Here is a 21,540-nt window from a genome sequence, read left to right as displayed (position 1 = left end):
GCGAAAACGCAGAATTCGCAGCGCTGCGCCTGTACAAGGGCGCTAGGCGCCCACACACAGGGAGCCAGCGCTAGGCGCCCCACTCCTGGCGCCAGGCGCCCCAGACAGGACAACGTTCGCGTTGTTCTGCGCTCGGGTGCTTGGGGGCAGTCGCGTGGGGGTCTGTAGCGATCGTTTCGGTGTGTTCTTGTACTGTTTTCACTTGTTTTTCGACTGGAACAAATATGGTTTTATCAAATCTTAAGAACTTATAAATGGCTTGGAATTCGGGTTTTCGGCACTTTCGGTCTTTAGAAAGTATTGAAAATTTGCACGCATCGTCAATTGATCCTTGCATCCTTAATCGTGGCAATCTTAGCATGTAACACGAGGGTGGCTCAAGAGAGCTTAAGTATGATGGGGTAGTAATAAGCTAAGAAAGGGAATGTATGTAGAGCCTCGGCTTAGCTAGTCGAGAACTAGTATGTTTAGCACGACTCCCTAGAAGGATAAGACGCGAAGTGTAATCTCTTCGCACAAGAGCTAGTATGATTTAGCAAGTACGTAAGCCGTGGTTTGACTAGTTAGTCTCTTCACCATGATTAGGTATGTTTATGATCAAGTATAGGTTACCAATAATCGGATCGATCAAGGTTCCGAGGTAAACATGTATGTATGATTATGTTTAACTTATGCACGACAAGACTATGACTACTAAGTGTAGGTGACATGTCTCTTGATATCCACATCAGGGGGATACAAGGGGTTCTCATTATGAGAACGATTCAAGCCGTAAGGGACCCGCATGTCACTGAGTAACAAGACGTAGGTGCTCGTGTCTCTTGTTATCCACGCCAGGGGGATACGGGAGGTTCTCGACCTAAGGGGAACGGTTTAAGCCGCAAGGGACCCGCACGACACCGAGGGAGTCCGATGTACGTACATCGGTCATGTATGGGATTGTTCTCGGGGTTACTCCACCCGGGACTATCCGTAAAATGAATCAAGATAATAACTGTTTGTTCAACGCTAACCCATGAATGAACTTAGACACGATTATGTTTATGATGATGATTATGTTATGTTTATGCTCATGATCGACCCCATGTATGATATGTTTAAGAACAACAATAAGAGCATGAGATGCTATTAGGCGAGAGCAAAATATGTATAGGACAAGTAAAGAATATGATACCGATGACGGTCTTAGGATTCCCCTAATCGTCCGGTTTAGAATCGTGTCATGATTATGTTATGCTTAGGCCTCGATACTTAGCGTGTATTCTTGGCAATGCGGTTTTAGGTTCCCCCTCGACCGCCATGACATGTATAGGTGAGAAGCCTAAAACAAGTGAGATATGACTATGACGGCCCTAGTATGCACTACCGTCTAAGTATGCATGTCCCCACACACGTATAATCAACCGTCAGGTTGTAATGTAGACACGTGGTGACCGTAGGTTTCCCCTTGAGGTTGCCTATAGCCTAGGATTAGGGGAACTCACTGAGACATTATGTCTCATCCCAATCCTTATTTGTTTCAGATAAGCAGGATGTTTATGCATGTTCGGAGCCGGATGAATATTACTTCAAGGGTTCGTTCGTAAAGCTGCAGGACGTTATGGATATCAAGGACGTATTTTATGTATGGATGAGTTGGGTTGTATTATTATTTATATGAACGTAACTTGATGTAAATATTATTCATTTGAAGTTTTTAATTGTTGTATATTTTAATGTATCCAGTACTAATATTAACGCACGTGCCAGACTTTCTAGATACGTCTGGTATGGGTGTTACACTATGTTTTGCTCAATCCTTTCTATGCTTGCTCGTTAATTTTTCTTTCTAAGAAAATTTCGTAAATTAGCACACGGGTCATTGACGTTGATGATTTTCAACTATATAAAACATATACTGAATCTAGGTCCCAGTCGTTACTCTAAAATCTCAGGACGAGTTGATAACACGTATGTGTCATCAAATCTTAGTCCTAGTGAGTTTAGCCCAAACTACGCGAGTCGTAACAAACCGGTACCTACAAAATTTCATTTTGAATTTCAAAAATGTCAACTTCAATCACCCATATGCGTATGTCTTTCTAAAATCATGTAAATTTTACAACTTAGCATCCTAACGAGCCTTCGCAAGTTCATCAAGCAAAACATAGATTCGAGGGGTACTCTTAACTCTGCGAAATCCAAAATCCTCGTGATTTCATATGACTTTGCATCATTTAACTTCTTGCTTCATGATTTCACATCTGTGACTTCCATTCTAGATATTGGTGCCTCTAAACTCTTGGTCCAAACTCATTCTTATTTCTTGACACATTAAATTCCAAAGTCACGTTAAACCGAATCGATTTTCGTTGATGGTTGCCCATGCCTTTTTCCCTTTTTGAAAACTTTAGGGGGTGATATGCATTCGTCACTCAATATCAAAAAAAACAATTTCTCATTGCATAAAAGATGGTGAAGACAACTCTCCAATAGTCACTGCATTCCCTAGAGACGAACTGAAAAATTTCGCTTCGGGTTCGCTATTGATGAGTTTCTTCAGCTCAATTTTTAAAAACATACTTTGCACGAAAATTCTTATTTCTCAAGTAACCTAATGCACATCATTCTTCCCTAGCATCGTAAAACATTCTATAATATATGCATGGCAAGCATCAACCTAATTCGATACAATTCTCGGCACTTTAGAAACTGATGCTTCATTCATGATAACATAAAACTTTCACTGAATCCTTTTCTACTACGAGTAACTTATTTTTCTGCGTTACCAATTAACGTAGCTTCCCGAACATTAGAACCTTGTTCACTTTGAACATTCAAGTCCATAATCTCAATAACATAACGCTATTCCTGAGAGTCTACTAATCCCGTCAACCTACGTCGACTGCTCTCTATCTTGTAGCCTTGCGCTTACCTTCTGGAATACAATTTCCGTTCTAATTACGACCCTTACTGAAGATTCAGGTCCTGCTAAGATATTTTCATATCCTTCTCTTATGGGTATACGAAGTATCATCAACAACTTACCCAACGCTGTCTAAACGTCCCTTCTCAACATTGCCTTACATTCCCGGAGGATTCATACTTCTACTTGCTTAGTTTACCGGCCACCTACTGGCACGATCAACTTCTTACTAATACTCATTCTGAGTTCTTGCTTCTAAGTTCACACTTTCCGGTGTATCTTCATCACATACATCGCTCCTCCAGGGTCCTATTCAGCTCTCAGGCATCCATTCTAATCGTCGAATGCTAAATTGAGTTGATCAGACTCAACTAACAACAACAACTAGAACATTTACCCGGAACCCAATGGTCCCACTACCTTTGTTGTAACTTAATGACCCAAGGCACGATCTGAATCGACCTGCTCTGATACCAAATGTAACACCCATACTAGACGTATCTAGAAAGTCTAGCATGTGCGTTAGATTAGTACTGGATACATTAAAATTTACAACAAAACAACTACGAATGAATATATATATATATATACAACCAAATGCGTTCGTACATAATAATACAACTCAACTTTCTAAAGTATAAAGAATGCGTCCTTGCATATCCATCTCATCCTGCAGCGGTACGAACGAACACTTGTCGCATCATCCATTCGGCTACTAGCTTGCTAATCCAACCTGTTTATCTGAAACAAAAGAGGATTGGGATGAGACATAATGTCTCAGTGAGTTCCCCTAAATCCTAGGCTATAGGTAACCTCGGGGGAAACCTACGGTCACCACGTGTCTAAAATACAACCTGACGGTTGATTATATGTGTGTGTGGACTTGCATACTTAGACGGTCGTGCATACTAGGGCCGTCCTAATCTTATCTCACTTGTTAAAGGCTTCACTTCCTATACGTGTCATGGCGGTCAAGGGGAATCTAAAACCGCAATGCCAAGAATACGCTCTACGCATCAAGGCCTAAGCATACTATAATCATGACACAATTCTAAACCGGACGATTAGGGGGAACCTAAGATCGTCATCGGTATATCTTTCTCTATTCTTGCTCTATGCATAACTATGTTGTATCTAACAACATATTCTATCTTGCTATCATGCTAGTTTTGACGATCTACGTATATGTTCTACTATTCTTGATGATCTACGTCAAGGCTCTACTAATTCTTGACGATCTACGTCAAGGCTCTATGACATAACATAAATATATCTAATAAATATGCATAGTCAAGTTCATTCATAAAGTTAGCGTTTAACAAACAATTATTATCTGAGTTCATTTTACGGAAAGCCCCGAGTGGAGTAACCCCGAGCGCAATCCCTATCTATCCGATGGAAACCTATCTAAGGTATAACCAACGGCACTCATGCAGTGACGTGCGGGATCCTTACGGCTAACCCCGTTTCTCCTAATGGAAACCCCTTGAACCAACCTAGTGTGGACACAAGAGACACGACCACTACATCTTGTTTACTAGGTGACATGCGGGTTCCTTACGGCTAACCCCGTTTCACCTAATGGAAACCCCTTGAGCCATCCTAGTGTGGACACAAGAGACATGGCACCTTTAACTTAAAAGTCTTGGTCTATATATATATATATATGCATGAGTATTAAATCTATAAATGCTATCTCTTTTACCTCGGATGCCTATACGATCCGACTAGAGGTAAACTATATCCTTGCTTAACTTGCTATGTGAAGAGATGTCTGATCAATTCACGTCTGGCCACACTCGTATGGCACTCTAGTTTCTATACGAAGAGAATACTCTATATCACTTCGTATCTAATCAAGCATACTACTCATGCCTAGCATTCTATTCATTACTAACTATTCTAGTTCTTGACAAGCTATGTCAAGGCTCTATTTTCATCCCATGCCTAGTTCTTTGCTACCCGAGTAACTCGGCTAAACTCTCTTGAATCACTCTTGCCATTCATGTTAAGATTGCCATGATTTTCTTTTCAAGAATCGTTTGATGTTATGTGCATTGCCTAGATGTTGTTTTGGGGTTATAAAGTTATAAAACGTCGAAAGAAAGACTCCGGAATGCCCCACGGACCCCAGGATGGACCAACAGGCCAAAAGCTTGTTGGCCAAACCAGAGGGTTGCGCTAATAGCGCCCCTGGAGCGTGGGTCATCTGAAGAACTAATCATTACCCCGAAGTAAATCATTTTTCCACAAAACAATGATTAGAAACAAATACATGAAGCATGTATTTAGTAATATCATCTCCATACGCCCTCATTCAAATCCAAAGGATAGGGAAAGAGACATGAGCAAATAGTGATTGGCGAGGTGATCGTGTTTTCTACTATTCTTACATTAGGCGCCCAACTAATTCACATATATAAATATGATACTTTTTATGTATTGTGTCTTCTAAATCAACTGTATAAAAGCTATTTTTCATTAAAAATTTAAACTTATGGATTATGTTCTTGAAGCTTTTCATTATTTTTTCATGCTTTAATTTGTTTTTTGGTTTTGACTTATTTAAAGTTATTTTAAACCGCGTAAATGAAATAGTTTTTTCAAATTATAAAATAAGAATGTACATGAAGTTCTACTAGTTTTTTTTTATTGAAACTACAGTTTTTCAATATGACTTTTTTAACCACTAGTATGTGTTTGCTGATTATAAGAATTGGGGAAGGAAACTCACCTAATCGAACAAATATATTAGTTTACTTATTTAGGGTTCAACCTGCACTTTTATAACTTGTTTTAAAATTAATGGTTTAATCTTTTTTTGTTGTGAAGTTTTGGAATTTATTAGTTTTTCTAATAGTTTTTGAGACTCACATAATGGATCATGTAATATAACTGAAACTCTAGTATTAGTTTAAATAAATATATTGGCTCGTATTAAATATCCAAAAAAGTATCAACTAAGCTTAAGTTATCAATAGAAAGTATGGACTAGACTTTCTTAGTAGTATTATTTTTGCGGATTTGTGTTATTTTAGTGATATATTGTTTTTTATTTTCTTTGCCTACGTCTTGATATTTTGGAATGAGAGATAGAAAGTTAGAGAGAGATATAGTGAAAAATGAGAGAGAACAGTCTACTTTTTGAGGTAATTACGAGCATATTTACTTTAATATTTCCAAAAGGCGGTCCATATGATTTTTGTTTGTTTTTATGTAATTTGTAAGAAACGACTATTTGATATTAATTTTGATGAGAAAAACTTATAGTATATTGTTTGTACAAACATATTTTTATTTTATGATGTTAAAATAAAGGGCAAAGATCTTAAACTAGACCATTGTGATATGAAATACTCGAGTTGGTCAAAATTCATTTAGTATAAAATAAAATAGTCATATGATACATCGTGTGGCTATCATTGATTCATTCATTTCTCCGCTGAATTTATGTTCAAGGTAAAATGGGACGAACTGCAATGCAATCGTTCCAAACTTTGTCATTCCTCTTCAAAATTTCAGTTTTGTTTTTGGCATATGCTGGCCATTGGAGTGCATTTCTTGTCAAGTCATAATGGCAGGATTTTCCAACATCATTCACAAGGCTATGACAACAATAATCACTAACAATTTGATTTCCAACAAATACAGCAGAGAATATTTGTTTACCACATTCTGCAGGCTTTAATTTGCTTGCACAATTAGTTAAATACTTCTCATACGACGACAATGGCCTTGGGGCAGAAGTAACATCATGGGAAGGACCTCCAGAAGGTGGCTGAGAAATTTCAGAACACAATGACGTTGTGAAAAGCAAAGTAAAACTGATCATAATAGTGACAACATCGTAAAAGCCATTGAATGATGCCATGCCTATTTAGAGAATGATAGTTTAATCAAATTCTTAAAGATGATTTGCTTAGGTGAATTGGTTGTGAACAAATTCTTATTTATAATATATGTAACACTATATTAACGTAAAAATGTATTTAGTATGTTGTTGTAACTCTCATAAAATACTAAGATAGGTAAGTTTTCAAGTTCTAGAGAAACCGGGTTTTTTTTATTGTTTTTTTAACTTCTCCTACAACTTTTACTTATTAAAATAATCTAATTTTGTAACTTGCAAAAGTTTATATTACATTTTAAAATGATACTTAAAATTTATAAAACAGACATTATTTTTTATTTCGAAGAAATCTCACTTTTACCTAGACATTTTGTATCCTATTTTGACTTGTCGTATTTTTTTAAAAAAACTATTTAATCAAGTCGGTCCACGATATCATGGTTTTCTTTTGGACTAATATTAAATTTGGATAATGATAGGTTAAATCATTTCTAAAAGGTTTAAAATAAAATCTTACGTGTCAATAGAATATGATATACAAAGAATGAGGTAAACAAAGATAGATAATCAACTATGTTAGGACAAAGAGATTGTGTTCATATTTCTAAGAACTAATCATTACCCCGAAGTAAATCATTTTTCCACAAAACAATGATTAGAAACAAATACATGAAGCATGTATTTAGTAATATCATCTCCATACGCCCTCATTCAAATCCAAAGGATAGGGAAAGAGACATGAGCAAATAGTGATTGGCGAGGTGATCTTGTTTTCTACTATTCTTACATTAGGCGCCCAACTAATTCACATATAAAAATATGATACTTTTTATGTATTGTGTCTTCTAAATCAACTGTATAAAAGCTATTTTTCATTAAAAATTTAAACTTATGGATTATGTTCTTGAAGCTTTTCATTATTTTTTCATGCTTTAATTTGTTTTTTGGTTTTGACTTATTTAAAGTTATTTTAAACCGCGTAAATGAAATAGTTTTTTCAAAATATAAATTAAAAATGTACATGAAGTTCTACTAGTTTTTTTTTATTGAAATTATAGTTTTTCAATATGACTTTTTTAACCACTAGTATGTGTTTGCTGATTATAAGAATTGGGGAAGGAAACTCACCTAATCGAACAAATATATTAGTTTACTTATTTAGGGTTCAACCTGCACTTTTATAACTTGTTTTAAAATTAATGGTTTAATCTTTTTTTGTTGTGAAGTTTTGGAATTTATTAGTTTTTCTAATAGTTTTTGAGACTCACATAATGGATCATGTAAGATAACTGAAACTCTAGTATTAGTTTAAATAAATATATTGGCTCGTATTAAATATCCAAAAAAGTATCAACTAAGCTTAAGTTATCAATAGAAAGTATGGACTAGACTTTCTTAGTAGTATTATTTTTGCGGATTTGTGTTATTTTAGTGATATATTGTTTTTTATTTTCTTTGCCTACGTCTTGATATTTTGGAATGAGAGATAGAAAGTTAGAGAGAGATATAGTGAAAAATGAGAGAGAATAGTCTACTTTTTGAGGTAATTACGAGCATATTTACTTTAATATTTCCAAAAGGCGGTCCATATGATTTTTGTTTTTTTTTATGTAATTTGTAAGAAACGACTATTTGATATTAATTTTGATGAGAAAAACTTATAGTATATTTGTTTGTACAAACATATTTTTATTTTATGATATTAAAATAAATGGCAAAGATCTTAAACTAGACCATTGTGATATGAAATACTCGAGTTGGTCAAAATTCATTTAGTATAAAATAAAATAGTCATATGATACATCGTGTGGCTATCATTGATTCATTCATTTTTCCGCTGAATTTATGTTCAAGGTAAAATGGGACGAACTGCAATGCAATCGTTCCAAACTTTGTCATTCCTCTTCAAAATTTCAGTTTTGTTTTTGGCATATGCTGGCCATTGGAGTGCATTTCTTGTCAAGTCATAATGGCAGGATTTTCCAACATCATTCACAAGGCTATGACAACAATAATCACTAACAATTTGATTTCCAACAAATACAGCAGAAAATATTTGTTTACCACATTCTGCAGGCTTTAATTTGCTTGCACAATTAGTTAAATACTTCTCATACGACGACAATGGCCTTGGGGCAGAAGTAACATCATGGGAAGGACCTCCAGAAGGTGGCTGAGAAATTTCAGAACACAATGACGTTGTGAAAAGCAAAGTAAAACTGATCATAATAGTGACAACATCATAAAAGCCATTGAATGATGCCATGCCTATTTAGAGAATGATAGTTTAATCAAATTCTTAAAGATGATTTGCTTAGGTGAATTGGTTGTGAACAAATTCTTATTTATAATATATGTAACACTATATTAACGTAAAAATGTATTTAGTATGTTGTTGTAACTCTCATAAAATACTAAGATAGGTAAGTTTTCAAGTTCTAGAGAAACCGGGTTTTTTTTATTGTTTTTTTAACTTCTCCTACAACTTTTACTTATTAAAATAATCTAATTTTGTAACTTGCAAAAGTTTATATTACATTTTAAAATGATACTTAAAATTTATAAAACAGACATTATTTTTTATTTCGAAGAAATCTCACTTTTACCTAGACATTTTGTATCCTATTTTGACTTGTCGTATTTTTTTAAAAAAACTATTTAATCAAGTCGGTCCACGATATCATGGTTTTCTTTTGGACTAATATTAAATTTGGATAATGATAGGTTAAATCATTTCTAAAAGGTTTAAAATAAAATCTTACGTGTCAATAGAATATGATATACAAAGAATGAGGTAAACAAAGATAGATAATCAACTATGTTAGGACAAAGAGATTGTGTTCATATTTCTAAGAACTAATCATTACCCCGAAGTAAATCATTTTTCCACAAAACAATGATTAGAAACAAATACATGAAGCATGTATTTAGTAATATCATCTCCATACACCCTCATTCAAATCCAAAGGATAGGGAAAGAGACATGAGCAAATAGTGATTGGCGAGGTGATCTTGTTTTCTACTATTCTTACATTAGGCGCCCAACTAATTCACATATAAAAATATGATACTTTTTATGTATTGTGTCTTCTAAATCAACTGTATAAAAGCTATTTTTCATTAAAAATTTAAACTTATGGATTATGTTCTTGAAGCTTTTCATTATTTTTTCATGCTTTAATTTGTTTTTTGGTTTTGACTTATTTAAAGTTATTTTAAACCGCGTAAATGAAATAGTTTTTTCAAAATATAAATTAAAAATGTACATGAAGTTCTACTAGTTTTTTTTTATTGAAATTATAGTTTTTCAATATGACTTTTTTAACCACTAGTATGTGTTTGCTGATTATAAGAATTGGGGAAGGAAACTCACCTAATCGAACAAATATATTAGTTTACTTATTTAGGGTTCAACCTGCACTTTTATAACTTGTTTTAAAATTAATGGTTTAATCTTTTTTTGTTGTGAAGTTTTGGAATTTATTAGTTTTTCTAATAGTTTTTGAGACTCACATAATGGATCATGTAAGATAACTGAAACTCTAGTATTAGTTTAAATAAATATATTGGCTCGTATTAAATATCCAAAAAAGTATCAACTAAGCTTAAGTTATCAATAGAAAGTATGGACTAGACTTTCTTAGTAGTATTATTTTTGCGGATTTGTGTTATTTTAGTGATATATTGTTTTTTATTTTCTTTGCCTACGTCTTGATATTTTGGAATGAGAGATAGAAAGTTAGAGAGAGATATAGTGAAAAATGAGAGAGAATAGTCTACTTTTTGAGGTAATTACGAGCATATTTACTTTAATATTTCCAAAAGGCGGTCCATATGATTTTTGTTTTTTTTTATGTAATTTGTAAGAAACGACTATTTGATATTAATTTTGATGAGAAAAACTTATAGTATATTTGTTTGTACAAACATATTTTTATTTTATGATATTAAAATAAATGGCAAAGATCTTAAACTAGACCATTGTGATATGAAATACTCGAGTTGGTCAAAATTCATTTAGTATAAAATAAAATAGTCATATGATACATCGTGTGGCTATCATTGATTCATTCATTTTTCCGCTGAATTTATGTTCAAGGTAAAATGGGACGAACTGCAATGCAATCGTTCCAAACTTTGTCATTCCTCTTCAAAATTTCAGTTTTGTTTTTGGCATATGCTGGCCATTGGAGTGCATTTCTTGTCAAGTCATAATGGCAGGATTTTCCAACATCATTCACAAGGCTATGACAACAATAATCACTAACAATTTGATTTCCAACAAATACAGCAGAGAATGTAACATCCCAGACTGCTTACAGGATTGCCGACTAACCCCACAAACCAACACGAGTCTTTTCAGCATGCTTTGTCCTCACTCACATGCTTACCGGGAAACTTCCCGGTAGGTCACCCATCCTAGTACTACTCCAAGCCAAGCACGCTTAACTGTGGAGTTCCTATGGATTGAGCTCCCGAAAAGAAGATGCATCTTGTTGATATGGGTAGTACCTAACAATTCTTATAAGCCTTCCTTCAACCATGTAGTCCCATACCTACACGGCCTCCGGATCCCTCTCATTCCGATGTGTTTCGGTTCCTACTATTGTCGTGGGGGTCCCTTGCGGCTTAAACCGTTCCCCTTAGGTCGGGAACCTTTCGTATCCACCTAGCGGGATATCGAAAGCCACGACGTGGGTGTTACAATTGGTATCAGAGCAGGTCGATTCAGACCGTGCCTTGGGTCATTAAATTACAACTAAGGTAGTGGGACCATTGGGTTCCGGGTAAATGTTCTAGTTGTTGATGTTAGTTGAGCCTGATCAACTCAATTTAACATTCAGTGATTAGAATGGATGCCTGAGAGCTGAATAGGACCCAGGAGGAATGAAGTATATGATGAAGTAGTTTGATCGTGCCAAAAGGTGGCCGGTGAACTAATCAAGTAGAAGTGTGAATCCTCTGGGAATGTAAAGCATGTTAAGAAGAAACGTTCCGACAATGTCAGGTAAGATGATAACGATACTCCACAGTTAAGCGTGCTTGGCTTGGAGTAGTACTAGGATAGGTGACCTACCGGGAAGTTTCCCGGTAAGCATGTGAGTGAGGACAAAGCATGCTGAAAAGACTCGTGTTGGTTTGTGGGGTTAGTCGGCAATCCTGTAAGCAGTCTGGGATGTTACAGAGAATATTTGTTTACCACATTCTGCAGGCTTTAATTTGCTTGCACAATTAGTTAAATACTTCTCATACGACGACAATGGCCTTGGGGCAGAAGTAACATCATGGGAAGGACCTCCAGAAGGTGGCTGAGAAATTTCAGAACACAATGACGTTGTGAAAAGCAAAGTAAAACTGATCATAATAGTGACAACATCGTAAAAGCCATTGAATGATGCCATGCCTATTTAGAGAATGATAGTTTAATCAAATTCTTAAAGATGATTTGCTTAGGTGAATTGGTTATGAACAAATTCTTATTTATAATATATGTAACACTATATTAACGTAAAAATGTATTTAGTATGTTGTTGTAACTCTCATAAAATACCAAGATAGGTAAGTTTTCAAGTTCTAGAGAAACCGGGTTTTTTTTATTGTTTTTTTAACTTCTCCTACAACTTTTACTTATTAAAATAATCTAATTTTGTAACTTGCAAAAGTTTATGTTACATTTTAAAATGATACTTAAAATTTATAAAACAGACATTATTTTTTATTTCGAAGAAATCTCACTTTTACCTAGACATTTTGTATCCTATTTTGACTTGTCGTATTTTTTTAAAAAAACTATTTAATCAAGTCGGTCCACGATATCATGGTTTTCTTTTGGACTAATATTAAATTTGGATAATGATAGGTTAAATCATTTCTAAAAGGTTTAAAATAAAATCTTACGTGTCAATAGAATATAATATACAAAGAATGAGGTAAACAAAGATAGATAATCAACTATGTTAGGACAAAGAGATTGTGTTCATATTTCTAAGAACTAATCATTACCCCGAAGTAAATCATTTTTCCACAAAACAATGATTAGAAACAAATACATGAAGCATGTATTTAGTAATATCATCTCCATACGCCCTCATTCAAATCCAAAGGATAGGGAAAGAGACATGAGCAAATAGTGATTGGCGAGGTGATCTTGTTTTCTACTATTCTTACATTAGGCGCCCAACTAATTCACATATAAAAATATGATACTTTTTATGTATTGTGTCTTCTAAATCAACTGTATAAAAGCTATTTTTCATTAAAAATTTAAACTTATGGATTATGTTCTTGAAGCTTTTCATTATTTTTTCATGCTTTAATTTGTTTTTTGGTTTTGACTTATTTAAAGTTATTTTAAACCACGTAAATGAAATAGTTTTTTCAAATTATAAAATAAGAATGTACATGAAGTTTTACTAGTTTTTTTTATTGAAATTACAGTTTTTCAATATGACTTTTTTAACCACTAGTATGTGTTTGCTGATTATAAGAATTGGGGAAGGAAACTCACCTAATCGAACAAATATATTAGTTTACTTATTTAGGGTTCAACCTGCACTTTTATAACTTGTTTTAAAATTAATGGTTTAATCTTTTTTTGTTGTGAAGTTTTGGAATTTATTAGTTTTTCTAATAGTTTTTGAGACTCACATAATGGATCATGTAATATAACTGAAACTCTAGTATTAGTTTAAATAAATATATTGGCTCGTATTAAATATCCAAAAAAGTATCAACTAAGCTTAAGTTATCAATAGAAAGTATGGACTAGACTTTCTTAGTAGTATTATTTTTGCGGATTTGTGTTATTTTAGTGATATATTGTTTTTTATTTTCTTTGCCTACGTCTTGATATTTTGGAATGAGAGATAGAAAGTTAGAGAGAGATATAGTGAAAAATGAGAGAGAACAGTCTACTTTTTGAGGTAATTACGAGCATATTTACTTTAATATTTCCAAAAGGCGGTCCATATGATTTTTGTTTGTTTTTATGTAATTTGTAAGAAACGACTATTTGATATTAATTTTGATGAGAAAAACTTATAGTATATTGTTTGTACAAACATATTTTTATTTTATGATGTTAAAATAAAGGGCAAAGATCTTAAACTAGACCATTGTGATATGAAATACTCGAGTTGGTCAAAATTCATTTAGTATAAAATAAAATAGTCATATGATACATCGTGTGGCTATCATTGATTCATTCATTTCTCCGCTGAATTTATGTTCAAGGTAAAATGGGACGAACTGCAATGCAATCGTTCCAAACTTTGTCATTCCTCTTCAAAATTTCAGTTTTGTTTTTGGCATATGCTGGCCATTGGAGTGCATTTCTTGTCAAGTCATAATGGCAGGATTTTCCAACATCATTCACAAGGCTATGACAACAATAATCACTAACAATTTGATTTCCAACAAATACAGCAGAGAATATTTGTTTACCACATTCTGCAGGCTTTAATTTGCTTGCACAATTAGTTAAATACTTCTCATACGACGACAATGGCCTTGGGGCAGAAGTAACATCATGGGAAGGACCTCCAGAAGGTGGCTGAGAAATTTCAGAACACAATGACGTTGTGAAAAGCAAAGTAAAACTGATCATAATAGTGACAACATCGTAAAAGCCATTGAATGATGCCATGCCTATTTAGAGAATGATAGTTTAATCAAATTCTTAAAGATGATTTGCTTAGGTGAATTGGTTGTGAACAAATTCTTATTTATAATATATGTAACACTATATTAACGTAAAAATGTATTTAGTATGTTGTTGTAACTCTCATAAAATACTAAGATAGGTAAGTTTTCAAGTTCTAGAGAAACCGGGTTTTTTTTATTGTTTTTTTAACTTCTCCTACAACTTTTACTTATTAAAATAATCTAATTTTGTAACTTGCAAAAGTTTATGTTACATTTTAAAATGATACTTAAAATTTATAAAACAGACATTATTTTTTATTTCGAAGAAATCTCACTTTTACCTAGACATTTTGTATCCTATTTTGACTTGTCGTATTTTTTTTAAAAAACTATTTAATCAAGTCGGTCCACGATATCATGGTTTTCTTTTGGACTAATATTAAATTTGGATAATGATAGGTTAAATCATTTCTAAAAGGTTTAAAATAAAATCTTACGTGTCAATAGAATATGATATACAAAGAATGAGGTAAACAAAGATAGATAATCAACTATGTTAGGACAAAGAGATTGTGTTCATATTTCTAAGAACTAATCATTACCCCGAAGTAAATCATTTTTCCACAAAACAATGATTAGAAACAAATACATGAAGCATGTATTTAGTAATATCATCTCCATACGCCCTCATTCAAATCCAAAGGATAGGGAAAGAGACATGAGCAAATAGTGACTGGCGAGGTGATCGTGTTTTCTACTATTCTTACATTAGGCGCCCAACTAATTCACATATAAAAATATGATACTTTTTATGTATTGTGTCTTCTAAATCAACTGTATAAAAGCTATTTTTCATTAAAAATTTAAACTTATGGATTATGTTCTTGAAGCTTTTCATTATTTTTTCATGCTTTAATTTGTTTTTTGGTTTTGACTTATTTAAAGTTATTTTAAACCGCGTAAATGAAATAGTTTTTTCAAAATATAAATTAAGAATGCACATGAAGTTCTACTAGTTTTTTTTTATTGAAATTACAGTTTTTCAATATGACTTTTTTAACCACTAGTATGTGTTTGCTGATTATAAGAATTGGGGAAGGAAACTCACCTAATCGAACAAATATATTAGTTTACTTATTTAGGGTTCAACCTGCACTTTTATAACTTGTTTTAAAATTAATGGTTTAATCTTTTTTTGTTGTGAAGTTTTGGAATTTATTAGTTTTTCTAATAGTTTTTGAGACTCACATAATGGATCATGTAATATAACTGAAACTCTAGTATTAGTTTAAATAAATATATTGGCTCGTATTAAATATCCAAAAAAGTATCAACTAAGCTTAAGTTATCAATAGAAAGTATGGACTAGACTTTCTTAGTAGTATTATTTTTGCGGATTTGTGTTATTTTAGTGATATATTGTTTTTATTTTCTTTGCCTACGTCTTGATATTTTGGAATGAGAGATAGAAAGTTAGAGAGAGATATAGTGAAAAATGAGAGAGAATAGTCTACTTTTTGAGGTAATTACGAGCATATTTACTTTAATATTTCCAAAAGGCGGTCCATATGATTTTTGTTTGTTTTTATGTAATTTGTAAGAAACGACTATTTGATATTAATTTTGATGAGAAAAACTTATAGTATATTGTTTGTACAAACATATTTTTATTTTATGATGTTAAAATAAAGGGCAAAGATCTTAAACTAGACCATTGTGATATGAAATACTCGAGTTGGTCAAAATTCATTTAGTATAAAATAAAATAGTCATATGATACATCGTGTGGCTATCATTGATTCATTCATTTCTCCGCTGAATTTATGTTCAAGGTAAAATGGGACGAACTGCAATGCAATCGTTCCAAACTTTGTCATTCCTCTTCAAAATTTCAGTTTTGTTTTTGGCATATGCTGGCCATTGGAGTGCATTTCTTGTCAAGTCATAATGGCAGGATTTTCCAACATCATTCACAAGGCTATGACAACAATAATCACTAACAATTTGATTTCCAACAAATACAGCAGAGAATATTTGTTTACCACATTCTGCAGGCTTTAATTTGCTTGCACAATTAGTTAAATACTTCTCATACGACGACAATGGCCTTGGGGCAGAAGTAACATCATGGGAAGGACCTCCAGAAGGTGGCTGAGAAATTTCAGAACACAATGACGTTGTGAAAAGCAAAGTAAAACTGATCATAATAGTGACAACATCGTAAAAGCCATTGAATGATGCCATGCCTATTTAGAGAATGATAGTTTAATCAAATTCTTAAAGATGATTTGCTTAGGTGAATTGGTTGTGAACAAATTCTTATTTATAATATATGTAACACTATATTAACGTAAAAATGTATTTAGTATGTTGTTGTAACTCTCATAAAATACTAAGATAGGTAAGTTTTCAAGTTCTAGAGAAACCGGGTTTTTTTTATTGTTTTTTTAACTTCTCCTACAACTTTTACTTATTAAAATAATCTAATTTTGTAACTTGCAAAAGTTTATGTTACATTTTAAAATGATACTTAAAATTTATAAAACAGACATTATTTTTTATTTCGAAGAAATCTCACTTTTACCTAGACATTTTGTATCCTATTTTGACTTGTCGTATTTTTTTAAAAAAACTATTTAATCAAGTCGGTCCACGATATCATGGTTTTCTTTTGGACTAATATTAAATTTGGATAATGATAGGTTAAATCATTTCTAAAAGGTTTAAAATAAAATCTTACGTGTCAATAGAATATAATATACAAAGAATGAGGTAAACAAAGATAGATAATCAACTATGTTAGGACAAAGAGATTGTGTTCATATTTCTAAGAACTAATCATTACCCCGAAGTAAATCATTTTTCCACAAAACAATGATTAGAAACAAATACATGAAGCATGTATTTAGTAATATCATCTCCATACGCCCTCATTCAAATCCAAAGGATAGGGAAAGAGACATGAGCAAATAGTGATTGGCGAGGTGATCTTGTTTTCTACTATTCTTACATTAGGCGCCCAACTAATTCACATATAAAAATATGATACTTTTTATGTATTGTGTCTTCTAAATCAACTGTATAAAAGCTATTTTTCATTAAAAATTTAAACTTATGGATTATGTTCTTGAAGCTTTTCATTATTTTTTCATGCTTTAATTTGTTTTTTGGTTTTGACTTATTTAAAGTTATTTTAAACCGCGTAAATGAAATAGTTTTTTCAAAATATAAATTAAAAATGTACATGAAGTTCTACTAGTTTTTTTTATTGAAATTACAGTTTTTCAATATGACTTTTTTAACCACTAGTATGTGTTTGCTGATTATAAGAATTGGGGAAGGAAACTCACCTAATCGAACAAATATATTAGTTTACTTATTTAGGGTTCAACCTGCACTTTTATAACTTGTTTTAAAATTAATGGTTTAATCTTTTTTTGTTGTGAAGTTTTGGAATTTATTAGTTTTTCTAATAGTTTTTGAGACTCACATAATGGATCATGTAAGATAACTGAAACTCTAGTATTAGTTTAAATAAATATATTGGCTCGTATTAAATATCCAAAAAAGTATCAACTAAGCTTAAGTTATCAATAGAAAGTATGGACTAGACTTTCTTAGTAGTATTATTTTTGCGGATTTGTGTTATTTTAGTGATATATTGTTTTTTATTTTCTTTGCCTACGTCTTGATATTTTGGAATGAGAGATAGAAAGTTAGAGAGAGATATAGTGAAAAATGAGAGAGAATAGTCTACTTTCTGAGGTAATTACGAGCATATTTACTTTAATATTTCCAAAAGGCGGTCCATATGATTTTTGTTTGTTTTTATGTAATTTGTAAGAAACGACTATTTGATATTAATTTTGATGAGAAAAACTTATAGTATATTTGTTTGTACAAACATATTTTTATTTTATGATATTAAAATAAAGGGCAAAGATCTTAAACTAGACCATTGTGATATGAAATACTCGAGTTGGTCAAAATTCATTTAGTATAAAATAAAATAGTCATATGATACATCGTGTGGCTATCATTGATTCATTCATTTTTCCGCTGAATTTATGTTCAAGGTAAAATGGGACGAACTGCAATGCAATCGTTCCAAACTTTGTCATTCCTCTTCAAAATTTCAGTTTTGTTTTTGGCATATGCTGGCCATTGGAGTGCATTTCTTGTCAAGTCATAATGGCAGGATTTTCCAACATCATTCACAAGGCTATGACAACAATAATCACTAACAATTTGATTTCCAACAAATACAGCAGAGAATATTTGTTTACCACATTCTGCAGGCTTTAATTTGCTTGCACAATTAGTTAAATACTTCTCATACGACGACAATGGCCTTGGGGCAGAAGTAACATCATGGGAAGGACCTCCAGAAGGTGGCTGAGAAATTTCAGAACACAATGACGTTGTGAAAAGCAAAGTAAAACTGATCATAATAGTGACAACATCGTAAAAGCCATTGAATGATGCCATGCCTATTTAGAGAATGATAGTTTAATCAAATTCTTAAAGATGATTTGCTTAGGTGAATTGGTTATGAACAAATTCTTATTTATAATATATGTAACACTATATTAACGTAAAAATGTATTTAGTATGTTGTTGTAACTCTCATAAAATACTAAGATAGGTAAGTTTTCAAGTTCTAGAGAAACCGGGTTTTTTTTATTGTTTTTTTAACTTCTCTTACAACTTTTACATATTAAAATAATCTAATTTTGTAACTTGCAAAAGTTTATGTTACATTTTAAAATGATACTTAAAATTTATAAAATAGACATTATTTTTTATTTCGAAGAAATCTCACTTTTACCTAGACATTTTGTATCCTATTTTGACTTGTCGTATTTTTTTTAAAAACTATTTAATCAAGTCGGTCCACGATATCATGGGTTTCTTTTGGACTATTATTAAATTTGGATAATAATAGGTTAAATCAGTTCTAAAAGGTTTAAAATAAAAGCTTACGTGTCAATAGAATATGATATACAAAGAATGAGGTAAACAAAGATAGATAATCAACTATGTTAGGACAAAGAGATTGTGTTCATATTTCTAAGAACTAATCATTACCCCGAAGTAAATCATTTTTCCACAAAACAATGATTAGAAACAAATACATGAAGCATGTATTTAGTAATATCATCTCCATACGCCCTCATTCAAATCCAAAGGATAGGGAAAGAGACATGAGCAAATAGTGACTGGCGAGGTGATCGTGTTTTCTACTATTCTTACATTAGGCGCCCAACTAATTCACATATAAAAATATGATACTTTTTATGTATTGTGTCTTCTAAATCAACTGTATAAAAGCTATTTTTCATTAAAAATTTAAACTTATGGATTATGTTCTTGAAGCTTTTCATTATTTTTTCATGCTTTAATTTGTTTTTTGGTTTTGACTTATTTAAAGTTATTTTAAACCGCGTAAATGAAATAGTTTTTTCAAAATATAAATTAAGAATGTACATGAAGTTCTACTAGTTTTTTTTTATTGAAACTACAGTTTTTAAATATGACTTTTTTAACCACTAGTATGTGTTTGCTGATTATAAGAATTGGGGAAGGAAACTCACCTAATCGAACAAATATATTATTTTACTTATTTAGGGTTCAACCTGCACTTTTATAACTTGTTTTAAAATTAATGGTTTAATCTTTTTTTGTTGTGAAGTTTTGGAATTTATTAGTTTTTCTAATAGTTTTTGAGACTCACATAATGGATCATGTAATATAACTGAAACTCTAGTATTAGTTTAAATAAATATATTGGCTCGTATTAAATATCCAAAAAAGTATCAACTAAGCTTAAGTTATCAATAGAAAGTATGGACTAGACTTTCTTAGTAGTATTATTTTTGCGGATTTGTGTTATTTTAGTGATATATTGTTTTTTATTTTCTTTGCCTACGTCTTGATATTTTGGAATGAGAGATAGAAAGTTAGAGAGAGATATAGTGAAAAATGAGAGAGAATAGTCTACTTTTTGAGGTAATTACGAGCATATTTACTTTAATATTTCCAAAAGGCGGTCCATATGATTTTTGTTTGTTTTTATGTAATTTGTAAGAAACGACTATTTGATATTAATTTTGATGAGAAAAACTTATAGTATATTGTTTGTACAAACATATTTTTATTTTATGATGTTAAAATAAAGGGCAAAGATCTTAAACTAGACCATTGTGATATGAAATACTCGAGTTGGTCAAAATTCATTTAGTATAAAATAAAATAGTCATATGATACATCGTGTGGCTATCATTGATTCATTCATTTTTCCGCTGAATTTATGTTCAAGGTAAAATGGGACGAACTGCAATGCAATCGTTCCAAACTTTGTCATTCCTCTTCAAAATTTCAGTTTTGTTTTTGGCATATGCTGGCCATTGGAGTGCATTTCTTGTCAAGTCATAATGGCAGGATTTTCCAACATCATTCACAAGGCTATGACAACAATAATCACTAACAATTTGATTTCCAACAAATACAGCAGAGAATATTTGTTTACCACATTCTGCAGGCTTTAATTTGCTTGCACAATTAGTTAAATACTTCTCATACGACGACAATGGCCTTGGGGCAGAAGTAACATCATGGGAAGGACCTCCAGAAGGTGGCTGAGAAATTTCAGAACACAATGACGTTGTGAAAAGCAAAGTAAAACTGATCATAATAGTGACAACATCGTAAAAGCCATTGAATGATGCCATGCCTATTTAGAGAATGATAGTTTAATCAAATTCTTAAAGATGATTTGCTTAGGTGAATTGGTTATGAACAAATTCTTATTTATAATATATGTAACACTATATTAACGTAAAAATGTATTTAGTATGTTGTTGTAACTCTCATAAAATACTAAGATAGGTAAGTTTTCAAGTTCTAGAGAAACCGGGTTTTTTTTATTGTTTTTTTAACTTCTCTTACAACTTTTACATATTAAAATAATCTAATTTTGTAACTTGCAAAAGTTTATGTTACATTTTAAAATGATACTTAAAATTTATAAAATAGACATTATTTTTTATTTCGAAGAAATCTCACTTTTACCTAGACATTTTGTATCCTATTTTGACTTGTCGTATTTTTTTTAAAAACTATTTAATCAAGTCGGTCCACG

At 31.9% G+C, this 21,540-nt stretch overlaps 1 long non-coding RNA gene across 2 annotated transcripts in view; it reads left to right on the top strand.

Moving 5' to 3' along the window:
• The window catches only part of LOC146897822 (uncharacterized), a 68,621-nt gene extending 66,902 nt beyond the window's left edge, over positions 1–1,719 (top strand). For both annotated transcript variants that reach the window (XR_015021450.1, XR_015021449.1), the window contains exon 3: positions 1,524–1,719. This is a non-coding gene — a long non-coding RNA (uncharacterized LOC146897822). The remainder of the gene's footprint in view (positions 1–1,523) is intronic.
• The last annotated feature ends 19,821 nt before the right edge of the window (positions 1,720–21,540 follow it).

Source organism: Medicago sativa, chromosome 8 (genome assembly GCF_051527215.1).
Source record: "Medicago sativa cultivar Bolivia chromosome 8, Bolivia_mono, whole genome shotgun sequence".
In the NCBI taxonomy this organism is placed as follows: domain Eukaryota; kingdom Viridiplantae; phylum Streptophyta; class Magnoliopsida; order Fabales; family Fabaceae; genus Medicago; species Medicago sativa.
This window is presented reverse-complemented; position numbering and strand designations above follow the sequence as displayed.